Genomic DNA, 23,475 nt, shown 5'->3' on the forward strand with positions numbered 1-23,475 from the left:
TTTTGCATAGAGGTGTGGGGGGCCACAAAGGCATGGAGTATTAGAATTCAAGTGGAGTGAGCAGGGCATGTCAGGAGGTAGCAACAGTGGGTGTAGGCTCTATCTGAGGAGAGAGAGGAGAGTGTTCTTAAGGAAGGGGGTTGTGGTAGCAATGGAAAATAGATTACTTTCTAGTATTGATCAACTAAGTACAGTACTAAAAGCCAACAAAAGCCAGGCTTCTCACTATCAGAAGAGTGCTAAAATATAGACAGGGAGATAAGCTAGAATGAACCTTGAGATACTGGATTGTAATTGGAGATACCTATGTTAACTTGTGGGGTGTGTGTGTGTGTGTGTGTGTGTGTGTATTTTTTAAGGTATATGTATATATATACACATACACACACACGCACACACACACAAACACACACATATATACATATATATAAAATTTTGTTCTCTCAGAGGACCTGGGAGCAGTGCTGTCCCAATGGTAGTAAGCATACCTAATGTTCAGATCTTGGTTTTAAGTGCTTTTGTCCACTAAAAGAATGGGAGCTCCTTGGAAAGCTGGCTCAATCTAGGAGTTGAGGTAGAGAAAGCCCTGAATATGTTCTAGTGTCACAAAGCATGGAAGTTCTTAAAGAATCATGACAGTATGTCACAAGATCACAAAAATTAGCTTGTGGGGGGTTCCCACTGGCCAAATATGGGACAAATTGAGCACCAAATTATGATAGTAATGGATATAATCCAGTTAATAAAGAGAAACTCATGTGGTCATTATGTTATTTATAAGAAATGACTAATTTGAAAATTCCATGTGTATATTTGTATAATGTGAATATAGCTTTCCATGAGATATTTTAACTATAAGTGGAAAAAGAGTAACATGTTATAATAGGAAAGCCTGGCAAACACTACTGTCAGATAAGCAAAATTAACCTTACCAGTAATAGGCCAAATTCTAATTGTATGCCATTTGATAGGATACAATAAGAATATAGCACCACTTCTATGATATTTCTGTTAAAGATGCATAACTTGTATCTAATCCTGATGAAATAATAGACAACATAACTTGTATCTAATCCTGATGAAATAATAGACAACATTTTTCAAAAAACTGGCCTCTAGTCTTTAAAAGTATTGGTTATAAAAGTCAAGGAAAGCTGGGCATGGTGGCACATGCCTGTAATCCCATCAACTTGGGAGGCTGAGGCAGGAGGATTGCAAGTTCAAAGCCAGCCTCAGCAAAAGTGAGATGCTAAGCAGCTCAGTGAGATCCTATCTCTAAGTAAAATACAAAATAGGGCTGGGAGTGTGGTTCAGTGGTTGAGTGCCCCTGAGTTCATTCCCTGATACCAAAAAAAAAAAAAAAAAAAAGTAAAGGAAAAACTAAGAGAGTTCCAGCTTGAAGGCGAGTGAAGAGATCAAAACCTAAATGCAATATATGACTTTGGAGTGGATCCTTTTTGAGACATCATTGGGACAATTGACGAAACTTGAATGTGGTCTATGGGGATTGTACGTTTCAGTGTTGATTTCTGATTTTGATTTTTTTTTTTTTTTTGGTTATGTAGGAGAATGTCCTTATTTGCTTTTTTTTTTTAGTTGTTTGTTTTGTGGTGCTAGGGATTGAACCCAGGGCCTTGGCATATGCTAGACAAGCTCTATATCACTGATCTCTGTCCCCAGCCCAAGAATATCCTCATTTGAAGGAAATATACAAAAACTATAGGGTGATGAAGCAGCATGTTGATAAACTTATTCCCAAATGATACATAAACAAAATTATTGGAGGGCTGGATTTGTGGCTCAGTGGTAGAGTGCTTGCTTCGCACATGTGAGGCGCTGAATTCAATTCTCAGCGCCACATAAAAATAAACAAAATAAAAGTATTGTGCTCATCTATAGCAAAAAAATAAATAAATAAATAAATAAATAAAAAATTATTGGAGCTGTACTTGGCAACATTTCTTCAAGTTTATGATTGAAAATAAAAATAAATAAATATAATATTTAATCTTTAATTAATTACCATTACTTCTTTTGCTTTGAGTTATTTTAGAGAATGTTTTCTTTAGCTAACATTTCAAATCTGTAGTTATTTGAATAAAATTCATTTTTGAATGTTTTAGTTTTATTTCATGTTCATTTTAAAGGTTAAGTTATCAGCAGTACAAATGTATACTTCTTAGTTTCATTTTAAATAATATTTGGTTATTCAAATTACAGGATAAAATTTTGAAGGTTTTTTAAAACAGTGACTCTTGCCTTTGTTACTTATAGTGTTCTAATTCTTAAAGCTTTGTAAATATTGGCATTTAATTTGCTTTTTATTTACACAAAAATGGCAAAAACAATATTAAAGATTAACACACAGTACTATGTGTCAGGCACTGTGCTACTTATTTAATAAGTTTTAATTTATTTAATCCTCATTCTTTTGGGGTATGTAGTGTTAATTCTCCGAGTTTTACAGATGAGGAAATTAGGCCCAGATTTAAAACAAACAAACAAACAAACAAACAAACAAAACTTGTCCAAGTTCATATAGCTAGTTAAGTGGGAAAACTGAGTTAGAACCCTGGTGTTACCGATCTGCTGTGGGTTCTGTAACTCAAGTGGGATAGAAATCACAAATAGGCAAAGTGCAGCTCCTTCATTGTTAGCAGCTTTAAATACCAGACTCTCTGTTCTTAGTGTTAGCAGTTCTCCCCACTTAACCTTAGCAGCTGAAACCAGCAGCTACTGGGAATTCTTTGGAACTCTTAAAATATCCAGAGCCAGCAGCTCTCCATCATTCCCTGCCATTTCTCTGTCTGCTAGGCCCCTCAGTGTTACCATCCTTGGCTGCTGGCTGATTTCAGTGCCAAGAGCCTTTCACATTACCAGCTCTTAGCGCAACCATTTCAAGATAGGAATCATGAATAGGCTAAATAAAACTCTCTGAAAGAGGCTTTAATTAGGACTTACACCGCAATTTAAAAGGAAGCAGTACACAAACTGTTTCAATAAGGTTGAGGGGAAGGCTGCTTATATAGACCAAAAAAAGGCAGGCTCAGTCATACTTATAATATCCTGTGGCTTACTGCAGTCTTTCTGCTTAGTTTTGGGGAAGAGAGGAGATCCTCACAGACCAGAGTGGGGATATCTGGCTGCAGAGGAGGTGGAGTAATCTGAGATGGTTGCCATGATCCAAAGTGCCACAGCCAAAGCAAATCTTTTAGTGGGGGAGGTGATTGGGGCAGCCATGACAATCAAATATAGAAGAAAGAAAAATTTTTAAAGTGCCTCTTGGGGAACATAAGGCTCTTCTTTCTGTCTCACAGGAGGTCTGGTTCCTGTGTCTAAGGTCTTAAACACTATGCTACATTTAGTTTTGCATAGTGAAAAATAAATGAACAAATTTTATTTATTTATTTATTTATTTTCGGTGGACACAACAACTTTATTGGTATGTGGTGCTGAGGATCGAACCTGGGCCACATGCATGCCAGGCCAGCACGCTACCGCTTGAGCCACATCCCCAGCCCATGAACAATTTTAAGTACTAAAAAATGTTTGAGAAAGGCAAAAAAAATCAGTTAAAGGAAAAAATTATATAGTGAAATTGTTTCCTTTCCTGTCTGTAAATAAAAAAACTTCAGACAGGCTTTGTATATAGCTTTATCATCTTAAGAACATCCATTCATTCTTATTTTCTCTTATATCAATAACATCTTTAACGCACAGACATTTGTAACTGGCTAGCAGTACTATACCAGAAAAATAACTCTGTAGTTGAGCTCAATATATTCACTTCATATATTGTGAATTTATTAAGCATTTGTGTATTAAATATTAAGCATATTATTAAGCATTTATAGACCTTTTTTCTGTAGTACAAGATGGTTTAATTTGGTGATGGTTATACATTTTAACAGAAAGAAAGAATTTACTTTGTGGTATAGATAGAAAAACCAAACAGATACTTTTATAAATGGGGAAATTTTATAATAAATGGGCTGATTTTATTCATTTTTATTTGCCTTTATGGTCCTCCCATAGAAGTTTTAGATACTCTTAGCTTACTTTCTGAATTTGGTAAAAAGCAGTCAGTTTTAACAAGGGAAGAAAAGAAGTGCAATGTTTGAAAGTTTTACCCAAGACTGGTTTATAAAATTTGCTATGATGGTTATAATCTAACCATGTGGTTTGTTTAATAACTATTGTAAACTCTGTGATCTTAGCGATCCTGGTAAGGTTATGAGGACATGCTGTAAGAGAGGTTTGCAGCAATTTTTAATAGCTCCTTTTATGGGAGGATATTTTTTCCTGAAAGAGTTCAGCTGCAGAAGATTATGTATCTAAAGTTCTTGTTAAAATATAAAGTTCTGTTTTGATATTAGCAGTTTCTTATTTGTGTAGTTTATTTGCTGCAGAACTATCAATTATAGTTAGACCATGCTCAATGATTAGAGTTCAAACTAGCCCCCAAACAGAATTTTTAAGCTGTTTTTTTGGGGAGTTGGGGGGTTGTTTGTTTTTTGTTTTTGATACTGGGGATTCAACTCAGGGTTACTCTGCCAGTGAGCTACATTCCCAACCCTTTAATTTTTTTTTTTTTTTTAATTTAAAACAAGGTCTCACTAAGTTTCTGAGGCTAGCCTCAAACTTTCAGTCCTCCTATCTTAGCCTCCCAAGTAGCTGGGATTACAGCCAGAATCATATTTGTTTATTTTCAAAACTATGAGCCACATTTTGGCTCTAGCAATGAATGGATCATCTTTCCTTTATTTTGATCATTATATTTGAGTTCATACATGAATATGTTCTTTTTAAAAAAATATTTTTAGTTTTTGACGGACCTTTTATTTTATTATTTATTTATTTGTATGCAGTGCTGAGACTTGAACCCAGTGCCTCATACATACTAGGCAAGCACTCTGCCACTGAGTCACAACCCCAGCCCCATGAATATGTTCTTATAAGTAGATTTTCCCCTGCAGTTTGGAATTGTTTTGAAGGTGTCAAAACAAATGTTTAGGCCTAAAAATTAGGCTCAATATCAGTTTTAATTTTTTGTTGGACACATGCTATTGGAGGTAACAAATTCAGTTGACTTTCTGACCTTATAACAAAGAAATACCATAAACTAATTTTTTTGACATCAAATTAATTTTGGGGGCAGGTCTTAATTGCTGTGGTTAGTCCCAGATCTTGTTGAAAAGACAACATAAGAATGTATGTGGCATTTTATTAACTTTTTAAAGAAAATGTAATTTTGGGGAACCGAAAACGTATAGGCAGGAACATGGGCTAATCTGGAAGCCAACACAGGGTAGTTGATGCACTGGCAAAATTTTTCAGTAAGTAACAACACAGTTAATTGAATAAATCTTTATGTTGAAATTTCTTAGTTTTACATTTAAAATGTATTTTTTTCCTCTCAAAAAGTGTAACATTTAAAGTAGATATGAAAAATATATGTGATTTCTAAAATTAAAAAATTAAAAAATTTCTGTATTGTTATAAATGTAATTATTTTTCAATAAGCATGTGAAAGAATGTAAATTCAGTACTGTGCTGAATATTGGTAATTATTCAATCATTTTAAAGTTGATAAGAAGTCATTTCGGGGCCACCATTTTTTTTTTTTGGAGTGTATAACATGCCTTTCTAAAATTAAAACTATTTTTAAATTTATGTAGATACTTGTTCTTAGGACCTTAATGTTTACTTCTTGAATGTGATTTGGTTTGTTTTTGAGCGAGACAGGAGGGAATATGATTAATTCCATGACTGTTATGGATTAGAAAATAATTATTTTTTAAAATGGCTTTATTATGTTTTAATTACTCATTTTAAAAACTCAGAGGAAAAAGGTAAAAATCTAGACATTCTTTGCAGATTCCAAACAGCTTTCTTAGTATATGGGTGCAGTGATTCATGCATACAGTGTTATATAAATAGGCTCATATAGTGTTTTTTGTAACCTTTAAAATGCTTTTGTAGAACCTTTACCTTTAAAAGGAAACAAAATAGCCATGTACACACACACACTCACACACACAAACATACATATGCATACATACAGATGTTGCTCAGTTTTAATATTTTTCCATCTTACAGCCATCATGTTACTGTTGAGTTTTTTTTTTTTAATTAGAAAGCTATCTCATAACTGGTAATGTTTACATGCATAATATAGTTTTGGTTTTGGTTTTGCAGTGCTGGGGATTGAACCCAGGATCTCATGCATGCACTTAGGCAAGCACTCTACTACTGAGTTATATCTCCTATCCCTCTTACAGATTTCAGTATAGTTTATATGCTTTGTTAAGAGAGCATTGCAATACTAACAGTAAACTTGTCTTACATGAGTGGTGCTGAGGACAAGGGACAGATAATGAAACCAATGTTGGAGGTGCAGAATCTTCTTGGCAGCTCTGTTTTCTGAGCATCCTAAGCGTGCACCAAAGATAGTTTAGTAATAAATGATTTTTGAGTGATGCCAACACAAATTTTTTTTTAAAAAGCATCACATAATGGTCACACTCCACTTTTTTTTTTTTTGCAGAAGATTTGGTATAAAATTTGTGTCAATTATGTGGTGAAATAGGTAAGCAAAGTAGTGGCAATAGTTAAAAATGGGAGGAGATGGATCAATGAGATAATATCAGGGCAATGCTTCCCAATACTTTTCCCTTTAGTGGAGCACTGCAGATTTACTTAATAGAAAAATTTAAGTCTTACAAATAAAATGTATTTATTAGTAATCATAGTTCCAGAAAATTTATTTGTAAAATTTATTTATTCTATAGGAATAGGGTAAATAGTGCAACCCTCATTGAGTTGATGGGATTCTAGTTTATTGTAAAAAGAAAGAAAAAGGAAATACTAGTGTTGTGGTTAGTGTTTGCAACTTTAACTGTTTAAAGGGAATGTGCACAATTCTTTTTGTCACCCCAGTGTTGGGCCTTGTGTATGCTAGGCAAGTATTCCACCACTAAGCTGTGTACCCACACCCCAAATTAAATGCAAGTGAAAAAAACAAGTAGCAAAGAGAGAATAAGCCATCCAGAAGTTTGAAAGACCATAATATGCTTTAAATGAAGAGAATTCATATTTTCAAATCAGTGCTTTATATCAGTCTCAAAATTTTTGTCTCAGGACCCCTTTGCATTGTTAAAAATGACTGAGGACCCCCAAGGAGCATCGGTTTATATAACACATATCTATTGATATTTAATGTATTAGAAATTAAAACTTATATGAAAAGTACATCTCTTCAAAAAAATGACATTTAAGCTAGATCTGAAGGATGTCTATCAGTGATTTCCAGTTGGTTTAAAAAATGAATGGTTATCATATTCTCAGTTACCTCTCCAGATTAGAAAGTATGAAGCCATACCTAGTCACTGAAAATTAAAAAACAAAAACAAAAAACTTTTCTACCATGCTTTAAGAACAACAATAGTAAATAACTAATGTTTAGTGGGCACTTACTATATGCTAAATACGGACTTTATAAACTTTATTAAACTTATGCTAAATAAGGACTTTATCATTTGTTCTATTCTGGAGTGATATACAATTTATAATATTATCTACACTTTACAAATGAAAGAACTGATATCTAGGAGAATTAACTTGACTACTTAAGAGGACAGAATTTTGATATAGAACCTGATTTTTTTTTTTTGCCAGTACTTGGGATTGAATCCAGGGCTGCTTTATCACTGAGCTATACCCCCAGACTTTTTATTTTTATTTTTAAATTTTGAGACAGTGTCTCACTAAGCTACTTGAAATTTTGAGGCTGGCCTTGAAATTTTGACCCTCCTGCCTCAGCCTCCCAAGTTGCTTGGAATACTGGTGTATGCTACCTACCATGCTCAGCAGAACCTGAAAATTTTTTTATAACAACAAATGAACATAGGAACAAAAAAACAACAAAAAAGTTCTGTGTGTTTAATGTATACTTGTTATTATAACTTATACTAACTTTTTTCATGTGAGCCATATCCATTTACTATAAAATTAAAATATACTAACTTATGTTTTATAGTAAATTTTTAGTATAACTTACTTAAAATATTACTAACAAGCTAAAGTTGTCACCCTGAAAATGCTGTTGGGTTAAAATTTATTATTATTTTTGTTGTATTGGCGATTTAAGCCAGGGGCAATCTTATTACTGAGCTACACCCCCAACTTCACCCCTAGTCTTTTTTTTCCCCCCTCAGTCCCAGGGATTGAACACAGGTCCTTAGAGATGCTAGGCAAGTGCTCTACCACTGAGCATACACTACCATCCCCTTTTAAAAATTTTATCTTGAGTAGAGCCTCTTGTGTTGTCAAGCTGGTCTCAAACTTGTGACTCTCCTGCCTCAGCTTCCAGAGTTGCTGAGATTATATGTATGCCACAGGTGCTAAAATATTTTTCATATGACTTTCTCATGTAAGAGATGAAATGCAACTAATTCTAGTATACACAGGATTCACTACAATTGTTTGTGCAATAACAAGTCACTAAAATTTTCCAGATGCAATGGCAGATAACTCTTAGCACAACATAATATGAATTCTACACATTTTTATTTTTAATTTAGCCTCCAGCTGAATTTCATTAGATTTGACTACATTTAGGTTTAGCCTTATTTTGTATATGCTACTGAAGTATAATAAAAGAAAGACATTAATCTCTTCCCATGAGCCCTAATTTTTGGGGGGGGAGGTACTGGGGATTGAACTCAGGGGCATTCGACCACTGAGCTACATCCCTAGCGCTATGTTGTATTTTATTTAGAGACAGTCTCACTGAGATGCTTAGCACCATGCTTTTCCTGAGGCTGGCCTTGAACTTGTAATCCTCCTGTCTCAGCCTCCCAAGCCACTGGGATTATAGGCATGCTCCACCGAGCCCAGCAAGCCCTAATTTTTTATGGTCTTTTATCTCAGTGATTTGTACTATTGTGAAAATTCAGAATTTTATAGAGTTTTGCAGACCTAATAATTAAAGTTCAGTTATTTCAGGCGGAAACTGCATGAGGTCATGTGTTCAATTCCCAGTACCACCATCAAAAAAAAAAAGGTCTCAGACATATATTATTATTAGAAATATAAAATAATATAACCTTTCTGGAAAATGATCTGAACATATACTTACTTTATGACCCAGGAATTTTACTTCTAAATATTTACCCAAGTTAAATAAAGTTTATTTTAACAACATCAACAAAATTGTTGATAGTAACAAAATTATGTACAAAATTGTTCATAGTAACTTTGCTCATACTAGCTCCAAATTGGAACAGCCTAGTTGTACTTGAACAAGAGAATTGTTAAATAATCCAGTATGTTCATACAATGAACTACTACTGTTCATTAATTAAAAGGCACAAACAACAACTACAGATGTACACAGCATGAATATGTCTTGAAAAAAATGCTGAATGGAAAAAGCTCTACTCAAAAGAATATGTATTTTTTAATTTTATTATATGAAGTTCTAGAATAAGCAAAATTTTAATCAGTGGTTTTAAAAAAATCAAAACAATGATTGTCTCTGGAGGAGACTGTTTGACTGGTAAGGACATGAGGGAAATTTCTGGTGTAATGGTAAGGTTCTTTATCTTGTTATTAATTACATTTTTGTATCAATCATTAGAAATATGTAGAAGTACAACTGATTTTTTATATTGAATATTGTAAACTTCCTAAATGAACATTTTTATTACCTCTTATAGTTTTGTGTGGATTTCTTAGGATTTTCTGTATGTAAGATTATGTTATCTGTGAATAGAGATAGTTGTTTTACTTCATTCCAATTTGGTACTTATTATTTCTTTTATTTGCCTAATTAGTCTTTCTCAGTCACCTTGCCTCCTGTTCCTAGTCTACCCAACCTTGTATAATTAACTGCCTTCTGGATATCTTTTGAACCCATCAAACTTGGTATATCTAAGACTGAACTTATGTTTTCCACCCAAGTCTTTCTCCTCTAAAGTCTCCTTTGTTGGAAGTAACATCACATTCAGATAATTGTTTAGCAAGAAAACTAAGAATCAGCCAGGCGTGACGGCATATACCTATAATCCAGAGACCTGGGAGTCTGAGGCAGGAGGATCACAAATGCAAGGTTAGTCTCATTATATCTAACACATCACTAAGTTCTTATGGTTTTGCTTCTTAATTATCTCTTAAATCATTCTAAAACTTGTCCTCTCTGCCACCACAACCCTTGCCAAACTTTCATCATCTCTTGTCAGGATTATTACACTTGCCTAACAGGTTCCCCCAGAAACCACTCTTGACTTTCTGTTATATGTTCTTCACCTTTCTGTCAGTATGATTCTTCTGAAAAGACATATGTAACCATGCCATTACCTTACTTAAAACCTTTGAATGGCTTCCTGTTCAAGTTAAGCATGACTTGACCCTGTGGCTCTTTGTATAAAAATCAAAATATGGTATGTAAGGCTCTGTAGGATACTACCTCCCCAGACATAGTTACCCAGGCCTTCTTTTACTTCTTGAATAGATACCTATTGAAGTATAAAAGGACAGGGATCATATACCAATATATATCCAATATATATGGTAGGTACCAATAAATCTTAATTGAATAAATACAAATTCCATATTACTGGGTGTAGTGGCACATACTTGTAATCAGGAGGCTGAGAAAGGAAGATGACAAGTTTAAGGTTAGCCTGGGAAGTTAAGGAAGATCCTGTCTCAAAATAAAAAATTAGAAGGGCTGGTAGAGTGCCCCTGGATTCATTACACAGTTACACACACACACACACACACACACACACACACAAACAAAAACAAAAAAACAGACAAACAAAAAAACCAACCAAAACCAAAACAAGAAGAAATCAAATTATATGCCAAGATGGATGCAGATAACATTAATTCTCTGGATTGTGGTGATGGTTTCATGGATGTATATCTAAACTTACATCCAATTTAACACATCAAAATTTAACAAGTCATATATGCTTTATATTAATACAATTTATTGCATCTCATTTTTTCTAAATAAAGCTTCTAAACAAAAAACTGTGTTCCTTTTTATAGTCTTGAGACATCCTTTGTGTCTGAAATCTTTCACCCTTAGTTGTTCAAATAATTTGTATTTATCCTTCAGTCTTTGCTTAAATGTATTTCTTCAGTGTCTGGCTTGGACTCTCCCTTACTGTCTTCCTAGGTCAGGTTTCCCTCTCCTAAACATTTATTATAATTATGAATAATTACATAGTGTTTAATATTTTCTCTTATTATAGAGTCTAAATGAAGATATAAATCTTGCCATTCTTATTTATTAATGTGTCATTGGAATACATTATAGGCATTCAATATTTGTTGACTGTGTTAACAAATGAATTGTGTATTCATTTTTACTTATTGTGCAAATATCTGTTGAGCCATACCATAGGCCAGGTACTATATTAGGTTTAGATTTGGATCAATGAATAAAACAGGCTTTTATATTTGTTCCATGGAACTTAAAGTTAGGACCCAGACAACATCACAGTCAGATGGTGATAAATGCTATGGAGGAAAATAAAGTAAGGAAATGGTGTAATAATGTTGAGATATGTGGAGAATTTGTCTCATTGCTCATATTGACCTACGGGCATTAGAATCTGGGTGGAATCTGGGCATTGAGGAATGACCTGGGAGCACTGAACTCTTTGGAGTTAAGTGGGCATAAACGGCATTATGAGGGTCTGAAGGTGATTAAGGAACCTGTGCAAGTTGAGCAAGGGGAGGGAGGATCAGGGATCTTGCCAGTATCACACAGAATCCTGGGTTCCTTTTTTTTATTCCAGAAATGGTGGTATTTAGGTGATCTTATTAATGTTCATAAAGAGGTCTGGTTCTTACCTTGAGGGTTGCTGATAGATTACTAAGTACTCATTATGGGCCCAATTCTATGGGACAAACAAAAATCTATCTGGATTTAGTCTCTCCTTTCCCTAAAGTAACACAATCTTGTTGACAAGACAAAGTGTAGAAAAATAATTATCATATAAAACAGAATGTAATTGTAGAAATATAAAAGTACTAAAGGATCGAAGAAGGCAAGAATGATTGCAAAGGATTGAGGGTATGTTAGCAGAAATGGGAGCTGGACGGTGGTAGAAGAAGGATAAGATTTCAGTAAACAAAAATGTATGCATTCTAAGCAAGCAGATACTTCTATTTAGATGTCTTTCTTCAGTGCAAAATCATCATGCCTAAAGACAGATATTTTCCAAACTCAGATCTTTCTCCTACTTTTTCCTTTTTGTAACCATTCTCCCTAATGTTTAGACTGTAAACCTTTTAACCACTTTTGTATCTCTCTCCCTCTAAAATAATAACAGCTGCAATGAGTACCATTTATTATAGATTAATTGCAATGATTCAGACACTGTGCTAGATGTTTTACACACATTATCATGCAACTAGTATGATCTGCTTCATAACACTTAGAGTAAAAATATAGTCCATTTCTTATTTCTCTAATTTAGATTAAAACCAACCCCAGTCCCTAGATGCTGTATTTAGCAGACAGATGAATGTTATTCCTTCCCATATGTTGTCTAAAATACAGGCATTTCCCTTTCCCCTGCAGTTGTCTGAAAACTTTAGAGAGTTTATTCATTCTAAACATAATGTATATCTGATTTCCACTAGTCAGCAGGGAAGAATTTTGGTGACTTTCAGTTTGTTACTACTGTTTTTTGTTGCCAGATGGTTCAGAGTCAAAACACTTGTCTCAGCTGTCTGGTGCTGCTGGTCCCCAGGCAGCAATATTTAACTCGTTCAGCTTTTGGTAAAGACCAGTAAGGTCTTTTCAAGTGAGGATGACTTCATGGACAACTCACTTTCTCAGTGCTCCAGTTGACCCAGGGTATTTCTCTTTGTACACTTATTAGTTTCTGGTCACTTCAGGCACACAATTTAGTCCACTCTTTTATGAGGTCCTGCTGTCACAGAAGAGTTGTGCCTAGCTGAGTTTGGGTTTCTTTTTATTTTGCAGACCCTACAATTAGTGTCTTCCTATGAGATTCTCTCAAGGATTAAGCTATTTTTTTTTTCTGCCTTCCAATGCAAAAAACTTGTTGTGTTGTTCCCCTGGTTTACCTTGGTTTGCTTAAGCCAGTTAATCATCCCCATTAACTAGGGAGGGAGGGGTCTAAGGTGTGTTATTTATTCTAGAGCCTTAAAAATTTTTGCTAGTCCCTGTTGACTAAACAGGAACTTTTTCCTGTCTTCACATTTATATAAAAAATAAAACTACTTAAATGACTGTTTTTAGGACCAAGGTTAGTTTCCCTTTATTAAAAAAATATATCACCTAAAGTTTTTGAACTGATGGGCATAAGATCTTTTGGGCTGTTGGTAAGATTACAGATTATTGGGCTCACAACTCCAGAGATTCTGATTGATTAGATCCAGGATGAAACCTAAAGATCATATGTTTTTTAAAATGCCCAGTAATTCTCAAACAGATATTCTGCAGATCACCATTGTTAAGTATGAAGAGGATCTATCACTTCTTTGTGCTTTATTTTACTACAACACCAAATTGTTTGTTCCTGATCCTCTCTCCTTCTTCTGTCCCCTCCTTAAAGCTTTTCTTATGCCCTGTCACATTCATGTTTTTGTGTATCTCTTTGGATACTGTGCTTACTTCTTTCCTTGTGTGTGTGTGTGTGTGTTGAGAGAAAGAGTGAACTCACTTCATCCTTTAAAACTGTACAGATGTTGCCTTGTCTGTGATTCTTCCAGGTAGAAAAAAAAAAAGACTTTAAAAAATTTTACCACTTTTCATATATTGTAATTACCACTCTATATTATATTGATTTATACTAATGTAAGAGTTTGGGTTCTTACTCTGGAAAATAAGGTAGAGCCTAAAGTAAGTGATGCTTAATTTGAGACATGGAATTTAAGTAAGAATGAGCCAGGTTAAGAGGTATAGAGAAAGCATATCAGGTAGAGAATATTGAATTATATAGAGAATGTAGTTCTAGGGGTGAGAGTTAACATGTTTGAGACTAAAAGAAGTTTAATAAAGTTAAGGGAGTTTAGCTAGGATCCTATCAAAGAAGTCCTACTAGGGGTCTTAAACCAATTAGAATGCTAACTCTGAAGTTTGGAGAAGGAATTAGAATTATGCTTAGAGTAGAGGCCAGGAGAATGGGTTTCAAAAACTATAGTTTTTAGAAAAGATGCCCTTCAATATATGAATGGATTAAAAATGTGGCATATATACACAGTGGAATATTACTTAGCAACAAAAGAGAATAAAATCATGGCATTTGCAGGTAAATAGATGGCGTTGGAGAAGATAATGCTAAGTGAAGTTAGCCAATCCCAAAAAAACAAATGCCAAATGTTTTCTCTGATATAAGGTGACTGACTCATAGTGGGGTAGGGAGGGGGAGCATGGTAGGAATAGAGGAACTCTAGATAGGGCAGAGGGGTGGGAGGGGAAGGGAGGAGGCAGGGGGTTAGCAATAATGGTGGAATGTGATGGATATCATTATCCAAAGTACATGTATGAAGACATGAATTGGTGTGAACATACTTTATATACAAACAGATATGAAAAATTGTGCTCTACATGTGTAATAAGATCTGTAATGCATTCTGCTATCATATATTTAAAAAATAAAATCAATTAAAAAAAGAGAAAAGAATGTTGAGTGCTCCCTTCATTAGAACATATACTAAAATTGGAAACATACAGAGAGACTAGCATGGCCCCTGTGCATGGACAACACACACATTTATTAGTATTTCATTAAAAAATAAAAAGTAAATATTGATTTGGGATACTTGGTACCCATTAAGCATATATAGGAAGTAGTCAACATGACTTATTAAGTATGAGGCAGTAGTTGGAACAAGGATGATTGCCAGATTTCCGGCCTTATGGTAATGCCATTTACCAAGACGAGGGGGCTGGAGAAAGAACAAATGTATTTGGATGATTAGGGGTTATGTTAGATGGAAAAAATGTTGAATTCAATCTTCAACGTGTTGAATTTGAAATGTATGTGAAACATCCAAGTGTCGATAACAAGTGGAGTTTGAAGAAAGAGGAAGAGGTTTGATGTAGCTGTTGCTGAAAAAGAAGACCAAGCTGATGAAGAAAATATAATAAGAACGTCTGATAATATTGTGGGCCCAAATAAAACTTGTGAACCTGAATTCTCAGTAGCATTAGTTAGTCTCATTGTATGGTTTTTGTTTAGCAGTGCTTTCTAGTTTAAGTGCCAACATAGAGAACACAGATAGTTCTAGAATTAAGGTTTTGCCAGGTGGTTTTCAAATGAAGAATTGAGTAACAGATTTTAGACAAGAGAGTATTTAAAATAATGAACCACAGAATCTAAGCTGGATGATGGTGATTTTATTTATCAATATTTTAAAAATGATTACTATAGACTAGGTACCCAAGAGAGCAGTGAAGAATAGAGAAAATGAAGGGACTAATGACTGGAAGTTCAAGTGATATAACATCTATAATGGGATAATTGAGTGAACACTGAAAAAGAAAAGGCATTAATAGATGATGGGATATGAGACAGTGATTTTGGAGGTGGAACAGTTTGGGGTGATGCTGAGATCTAAAATGTGGACAAGCAGAGGTCTTTTTATTTCTCAGACAGTCTCAGTTTCTGGCACTATCTTTTAGTCCCAGGTTGTTAAAGCTTTTGTCCATAGAACACTCTTAAAAAAAACTCTTGGGGAAAAAAAAAAGCTTGGCCAAGAAAGTATGTAGCTAAAATGAAGTATGGGATAAAACTTCTGGAAATATGAACATGGGAAAAGTTTAGAGGCAGGTTGTGTGGATAAAGACAATCAGCATAATGGCATGGACACGGATGGAGTGGAGAGATGGGGTCAGTGGATAATGCCAACAATTATCTGTGACCTTGGATAAGTTGCTATGAAATAATAACAACAGTAGTAACTATTTCACTTGGAACAGGCATAAAGTAAATATAGATAAATTCTATTTTAACTTTGTTTTGAAATAATTCAAACATACAGCAAATTGTAAAAAAAGTATAGGGATGACACCACTGAATATGAGGATATTGAAGCAACTAGACCTCTAATATCTTGTTTTCAGAAATGGTATAAACCACTTTGGGAAAAGATCTGGTGGTTTTTTTATCAAACTACACATACAACCTACTTATGATCCAGCACTTCTACTTGTAAATTTTTACCAAGATAAATGAACACATGTTCATTAAGAAAACATGTATATTAGCGGACAACTGAAAATGTTGTCAGCAGAATAAAATATCAACAGAGGAGTAGCTAAAAAAACTGATATATTTATGCAGTGAATTAATAATGCATAATAAAATATATTTATCAGTAGTCGGATGTATATGTGTGTGTGTGTATGAACAGAGATACATGTATGTGCTTTTATGTCCCATTTCATTCTTGCACAGAATAGCATACTTTATATACTCGTTTGCAGTTTGCTTTTTTCACTTCACTATATAGCCGAGAAATCACTCCATATCAGTTGAGGGTTTTTGTTTAACTGCTACATAGTACCTCATGAAGTATATATACAATAATATAGTGTTGTTCAACCAGTTTCCTGAATGAATATTTATAGAGTTTCCAGTACTTTCAAACAACAAATAACCTTGCATGTGAGTATTTTGGCATTATTGCAGGATAAATTCATATAAATGGGATTGCAGGGCCAAAGGATAAAACTGCATATGTAGCTGTTTAGTCAGCTTTTTCACTGCTGTGATTGAAAGACTTGACAAAAACACTTTTAGAGGAGGAAAAGTTTATTTGACTGATGTTCGTGGTTTCACAGTCTCAGCCAATAGACAGCCAGCTTCACTGCTCTGAGCCTGAGGTAAAGCAGAACATCAAGACATAAGGGTGTAGAGGAAGAAAGTAGCTCAGGACATGTCAAATAGAAAACAGAAAGAGAGCTCCACTTACGGGGACAAAATATATACCCCAGTGGGCTGGGGTTGTGGCTCAGTAGTAGAGCACTTGCCTACCATGTGTGAGGCACTGGGTTCAATTCTCAGCACAACATATAAATAAATAAAATAAAGGTCCATCAACAACTAAAAAAAAATTTTAAAAAAATATATACCCCAAAGACTTAACCCCAGTGAACTGCCTCCTCCAGTCACACCCTACCTGCCTAGAGTTACAACACCCAGTTAATCTATTCAAGTGGATAAATATATTGGTTAGGCTAAGGCTCTCATAACCCAATCATTTCACCACTAAATTTTCTTGTATGTTGTCTCATACATGAGCTTTTGGGTGACACATCTTATCTAAACCATTGCAGTAGCTTTATTAGACATTGCCAGATTTCCCTCTAAGTGGATTAGGCTAGTTTTCATTTCCAGCAGCAACAAATCAGAGTGCTTATTTCTGCATGGTCTCATCAAGAGAATAAAGTTGTTGTATTTTAAAGTTTATGCCAATCTAATGGGCAAGAAATAGTAACTAAGAATAATTTTAATTTGTATTTTTCTTATTCTGAGTGAAGTTGAACATCTTTTTGTATGTTTAAGGACCATTAAAAATTGAATATATTGGGCTGAAGATGTAGCATTGAGTCAGGGATATAACTGTTTGAGAACTTGCTGTGTGTGTGTGCAAGGCCCTGGGTCCAATACCCAGTAGCACACACAGGCGAAAAGCAAAACAAAACAAAAAAAACCCTGATAACATTTTAAATCTTTTTTAAAAAAATAAATTGGTCATATCCTTTCCCATTTTTTTCTCTCAACATTTTAAAGAACTCAGTTATTAAGAGGACCTTCAGTTTTTGTTGTTTTCCCTCTTGATTTTTATAAGTCCTTTAGCAGTTGTCATTTGTCTTTTAACTTTGTGGTGTTTGGGGTCATGCAAATTTTTTTCTTTTCATTTTTTGTAGTCATAGTTAATAATCTTTTCTCTAATTTTTCTGGACTTTGGAACATAGCTAGAAAACTTCTCCTGCAGCAGATTATGGAAAAACCTGCTCATTTTTCTTCTAGTACTTGTGTAATTTAACTTTTTTACATTTAGATCTCTCATTCATATTAAGTCTGTGTGTATGGTATGAAGAGTAGAGCTAATTTTATCTTTTTTACAAATGCTATCCCGTTTTCCCATCATCATTTATTTAAAAATCAATCTTTTCCCTTGCATTTGAAATACCACCTTTTTCATACACTGAATTTCCAAATTGAGTCACACATATGTGTATATATTTCCACAAAATCTTATTGTTATATATATTCATTCTTATTTTTGTCCACTTAACCTATCTTTTACTGATAGTGGTATGTCAAAACTTCCTGTTATTAGTGGTTTCTATCAGTCGTTATTTTACCTCCTTGTTTCTGCTTTATATGGATGATTTTTGTCTTATTGATGTATAGATATGAAGAGCTGTTACATAATCACTTTTAATTTTGTCTTTTAGCAATATAAAATATTCTTTGTTTCATTTTTTTGGCCTAATTCTTCTGTTTGATATCAGGAATACTTTCTTATCATTTTCATTTGTCAGATATATCTTTTTTCTTTCTTTCTTTTTTAATCCTTTATGCCTTTCTAAATCTCCAATTTAGGTGTAACTCTTGTATGCAACAGAGTTAAATTTAACTTATGAGTCAACTGAAAATATTTTTTTTCAGTAAGTGAGTTAATAAGCCTATTCCATTTATTAATGTATTTAACATGACTAGTCTAAATGCTGTTGTATTAATTTGTGTTTTCATTGCTAACTGTATTTCCTGGGTGGGTCTTTCCTCCCATGCCTTTGTTATTCTTTTTAAATTTATTTTGATATATGGGAAGGTCTGTTTTTGTTTTTTTGTTCTAGTGGTTTTATGTTTATACCTTATATCATGCCCACAATTGTTTTTTTAAAACTTAACCTTTTGCTACATGGTTTGTCACTTTTAAATGATATCCTTTGAATTTCCTATTACTTTTACCATAGTTAATGATCTTATTTTACTTTCCACTCTCTCCTCCTAGAATATATAACATTACATCTAACTTTAAGTCCTAAGTTAGAAAATTTACAACCACCTTTCTTTTGTTTTTTATTGATATGAAATTCACATAACACAATTGTTTTGAAGTATGCAATGCAGTGGCATTTGGTGCTTTCACAGTATTATGTATATACCACCTAGCTCTAGTTTCAAAACTTTTTCATCACTTCAGTAAAATACCCCATTCCCATTAACTTTTATTCACCATTTGCCTCTTTACCTCATCCCCTGGCAATCTCTAAACTGCTTTCTGTCTCTTTTCTGAATATTTTATATGAAAGGAATCATACTATATTTCATGTTTTGTGTTTGACTTAAATTCTTAGTTTAATTTTTTTAAATATTTTTTTTAGTTGTTGATGGACCTTTATTTTATTTATTTGTTTATATGTGATGCTGAAAATCAAACCCAGTGCATCACACATGCTAGGCAAGTGCTCCACCACTAAGCCACAACACCCATCCCAGCTAAACTATTTTATATTTCCACCAACTGTGTACAGGGTTCCTGTTTCTTTACAACCCCACCAAAACTTATTACTTTCTGTTGGTTATAATAAAACAGCCATCTGAGTGTGAAATGTTATCTCATTGTGGTTTTGATTTTCACTTTCTTAATTATTGAGGATATTAAATATTTTTTTTCATGTGCTTATTGGCCATTTGTATTTCATCTTTTTTTTTCTTTTCTCAGTACCAGGGACTGAACCCAAGGCCTCATACATGCTAGGCAAATACTGTACCACTGAGCTACGTTCCCATTCCTTTTTATTTTATTTTGAGATAGGATCTTGCTAATTTCAGGCTGACCTGGAGTTTGGGATCCTCTTGCCTCAGCCTACTGAGGAACTAGAATTATAGGCATTGTACCTGGCTGTGATTTCTTCTTTGTAGCAACTTTTCAATGGTAATCTTAATGTTATTAGATAATTAACCTTTTTATATCTTTATTTATTTGTTTTATGTGGTGCTGAGGATCAAACCCACTGCCTCACAGATGCTAAGCAAGTGCTCTATCACTGAGCTACAATCCCAGCTCCTACTTTTTAAAAACATGGTTTATAGGGGCAAATGAATAAAGTATTGTTTTATAAAGAATACAATAAATGTGAAATAGGTTTATCATAAAGATACATTTTTTAATTTAAAGAAATATTTAGCTTTCTTTGTATTCTATACTACCATATGGGTACCATAGGTGATGAGCCTTTTGTAAATAATAAAAGCAAAACTCAACTCTCATATTATTGTTATGTACGTCTTTTCATACTTAAATCCTTGATTTAACTTAGTTCCCTTATGCGTTTTGTTAAGAAGTTTTTTAATTTTTATTTTTTTTAGTTATAGATGGACACAATATCTTTATTTTTGTTTGTTTATTTATTTATTAATTATGTGGTGCTTAGGATCGAACCCAGGGCCTCACACGTGCAAGGCAAGCACTCTACCACTGAGCTACCCCAGCTCCAAGGAAGTTTTTTAAAGGCTGTTTTCAGTCTGGATAGTATAGATAGTGCTGTTTAACACATGTGCCAATATGTAAAATTACTTTCACCTATAAATTATAATTTAACAATGGTATAATGTTTATATATGCCTTACACGAGCATAGCAATTCCACAAAGATCTATGCTAAGTTGTATATTCAATTGATTACATTTATCATTAAGCCTCATAAAGTCTATTAGTTTTCAGTTGGTATTTATAGGTTATTTTACTGTTTGTAAAAATCATTAGGTTTTGTAGCTATTGTCCCCCCTTAAGCAGCTGTGATCTTGTACTATGTTCATAAAAATTAAAGGAAGAAAAAAATGGTATAAATGTTATAGGTCAAGTGCTATAAGGAAAAATATCTGTATTTGGTATATTATAAAAGAGTTCAATGTCTACCTTTGAGAAATGAGGGACTACTGAATATTAGCTAACCAAGGGAGGCTATCGCTGTGTAAAGCTTTGCTCCTTTTAGAGAACTTCATGATGCTCTAGAATATGCAGTTACAATGCTTTGGATCTCACAAAAGCCTGAATACATCTTTGATTGGTTATATATTAAAGGAAATAGCCCACAGCATGGTGCCAGACAAGTGTAGAGCCCAACCAATTTGATCCTTAGGCAGAGAGAAGAATTCTATTCATCATTGAGAGGTTAAATTGTAAAATGTGTAATTATTTCAGCCTAAATTGGTTTACAGCTATTTTTTTTTTCAATAAAACTTCTCTTCAAATTGTGAGGCAAGAAGACAGTTTTCATTTTGATGACCTTTCTTGCATTGTGTTTTTCTTTAAGTCCTCCCATCCTACCCTGTGGCCTACTCTGTTTACTGTTCAAGTCTGAATCATAATGTGCATCTGGAGCAATCCTGAATCATGTGACTGACTGAAGTGTCTCTTGTCATTTATTAGACACTCTTTGAATGTCTAATTTTGACATAGTATTTTGTTATATCATGAAGAAACTTGTTCCTGCTCTTGGTGGCTTTTGGGTTTCCTGCATACGTAACGTTTTCTCTCTTTTTATCTATACAAATATATATATTTTTGTTTTAAATTACAAAATGGAACAAAGAATGACAGCCACATTGGGCCTTGACAGGGCTCCTTTCACTTGAAGGACCACTTCTATAATGAATGATTTTTTTATTCAAGTGAATATTCATATATTTCTCTGACTCTAATTTGTATGAAATGACAGCTTGCAAACCATTTTGTTTGATTACAATCCCTTTACCTTCATTATCTTTTATGTCTATTTAAACTCTGGACTTGCCATATCCATCTTGACCCTCCCCCACATCTCTCTGTTTGTATTTTCTTTCATTGCAATTTTCCTCTTTTCTCTTCTGCGGGTATTCGCAGATTGTTTTTGGAGTTCATTAAAAAGGGAGTGTGTTGTCTGGGTAGAAAATTACATTTGCATGCTTGAGAAGGGCCTAAAGGTTTTTTTGTGTGTGTGGAGTTTGGCAAGGATCCTGCTCATTGGGGAGGGGGAGCGAGGAGATGAGAAAAAGGAGGCATAAGATGGGATTTTTTAGAAAGGAAAAAAGAGATGTTGAGATGATTTCTCCTATTCCTATTTTTCCTTTCTACATTATATATGTCAGATTTTTTCTTGCGCGTGTAAACCACTTGACTAACAATGAAATAAATTAGAGGCCTTTCTTAGAACTGTTTTTGAATTCACAATTGAGTTCTACAAAGCAGAAACCTTTCCTACATGGTAATTGTACATTTACAAGTGAAACTGGCAAGTTGCTGTATATAAATATGTGTATATACACATTCACACACACACACACACACACACACACACACACAAATACACTTTGTGGTAATTGAAAGAGGTTTTGTAGTAAAGTTTTTTTTTAGTATTAATATGACACTTTATCTAAACTGCTATCTACAAGAAGTTTGGACATGTTTTGAATTAGGATTTCCAACTTTAACTATTTAAATTTTGGGGTATGGGATGTAACTCAGTGGTAAAACACTTGCCTGGTGCGTGTGAGACTCTGGGTTCAGTCCCCAGCACTGCCAAAAAAAAATTAAAGTTTTTAGGCATAATTTTATGCCTTTTTGAAGTTGAAAATGTTGATAATAATCTTTTATTAAAGATGATGACATTGGGCTGGGGATGTGGCTCAAGCGGTAGTGCACTCGCCTGGCATGTGTGCGGCCCGGGTTCGATCCTCAGCACCACATACAAACAAAGATGTTGTGTCTGCCGATAACTAAAAAATAATATTAAAATTCTCTCTCTCTCTCTCTTTCTCTCTTTAAAAGAAGATGATGACATTTATTATCAAGAAAATGTCATTTGTGACCCTTAGAACATGAGGGAAACGTAGAACATTTATAATAATAGGACTATATTTCTCAGCAGTAAAACCTTCAAAGAATCTAGGTAGGCTTATAGTTAATACCAGAAATGTGGTGATGTAGAAGGTTAGGAGTGGGCAGGAAATTATAAGTTACTTTGACTGTGCTATAAAGGTATTAAGAGAAAAGTTGGTTTATCCTAGAGCTGGCCAATGGAAGTAAGGAGTTGTTTTTTTTTTTAAAGTCTAACATTACATATTCATCAAAATGGCGATATTACCAAATGTTCTCTATAGGTTCAATGCAATGCAATGCCAATCAAAATCCCAGCGGCATTTCTTGTAGAAATAGATAAAGCAATCATGAAATTCATATGGAAAAATAAAAGACCCAGAATAGCAAAAGCAATTCTAAGCAGGAAGTGTGAATCAGGAGGTATAGCAATACCGGATTTCAAACTGTACTACAGAGCAATAGTAACAAAAACAGCATGGTACTGGTACCAAAACAGGTGGGTGGACCAATGGTACAGAATAGAGGACACAGAAACCAATCCACAAAATTACAACTATCTTATATTCGATAAAGGGGCTAAAAGCATGCAATGGAGGAAGGATAG

The 23,475-nt window shown here is 34.0% G+C and overlaps 1 protein-coding gene and 1 non-coding gene across 2 annotated transcripts in view; both read left to right on the top strand.

Annotated features, from left to right (window-relative positions):
* The window catches only part of Zswim5 (zinc finger SWIM-type containing 5), a 185,993-nt gene that overhangs the window by 23,625 nt on the left and 138,893 nt on the right, over positions 1-23,475 (top strand). The window lies entirely within an intron of this gene.
* LOC124075437 (U6 spliceosomal RNA) lies at positions 14,682-14,787 on the top strand. The gene has a single exon (XR_006846053.1). It is a non-coding gene; the product is annotated as a U6 spliceosomal RNA (small nuclear RNA).

This window comes from Marmota monax, unplaced genomic scaffold, assembly GCF_021218885.2.
Source record: "Marmota monax isolate L192 unplaced genomic scaffold, Marmota_monax_Labrador192_F-V1.1 WCK01_AAM20220418_F8-fsc00008, whole genome shotgun sequence".
Taxonomy (NCBI): domain Eukaryota; kingdom Metazoa; phylum Chordata; class Mammalia; order Rodentia; family Sciuridae; genus Marmota; species Marmota monax.